General features: G+C 38.3%; 1 pseudogene; it reads right to left on the bottom strand.

Moving 5' to 3' along the window:
• Positions 1 to 7: 7 nt before the first annotated feature.
• LOC110595075 lies at positions 8 to 604 on the bottom strand (annotated as a pseudogene).
• Between the last annotated feature and the right edge of the window lie 185 nt (positions 605 to 789).

Here is a 789-nt window from a genome sequence, read left to right as displayed (position 1 = left end):
CATCCCTGGCAGTACCAGCCTTTTCATCATTTTCAAATTCAGCAAAGGCAATGTCATGTCTCCCAGGTACCTAATGTACTTCCTTGAAACCAGGGAACTGATTAAGCAGCATGGATAACATCATTTCATTAGTCCCTTCTAGTAAGTTATTAAGGAATAAAATATAGTTTGGAGGGTAATCAGGGAACTTGGGGATTTGGTTTTGTATTTCCTTGGGTATTAGCTGAATTTGGCATTCCCTGGCCAGGATTTTTGTTTGCAGTTGTTGCAATCTGTTCCACAGTTTTAGCTTTTTTCTTTTCTGTGTCATCAAAAGTGCCCAGCATTTTAGATATTATATCAGAATCTGTTTTTGCATACTGAATTCGCATTGGTTTACCATAAAATGGAAATCCTTGTAACTGCCTCAAAGCATTTGTGGATGAGCCCAGTTCCTTAAATATGACAAAGGCCTGCCCCTTATCTTCATGGTCTTTAAAGCCACAATATCCACCACATGGCCAAACTGGGTAAACAGGGCATAGAGGGAGCTCTTCAATTCTTCTTTTTTAATTTTGTCATTCATATTGTTGATATAAATGTTATGATTTGGTCTGATATCCATGTTTGGGTAATTCTTTGAATAGCCTGAGACCTACGCAGTCTCTAGGAAGAATCAGAGTCCACAGTCAGGTTTCCTTTGGCCAATTTACAACAGAGAGTAAGTTGGTGAATAAATATTTAAATTATTGCAACCAAAACCCTGAAAGACCTACCTCCAAATAGAATGTTTTGCATTCCCGAGGCATA

Source organism: Carlito syrichta, unplaced genomic scaffold, assembly GCF_000164805.1.
Source record: "Carlito syrichta isolate Samal-C Ts95f unplaced genomic scaffold, Tarsius_syrichta-2.0.1 Scaffold247468, whole genome shotgun sequence".
NCBI lineage: Eukaryota > Metazoa > Chordata > Mammalia > Primates > Tarsiidae > Carlito > Carlito syrichta.
This window is presented reverse-complemented; position numbering and strand designations above follow the sequence as displayed.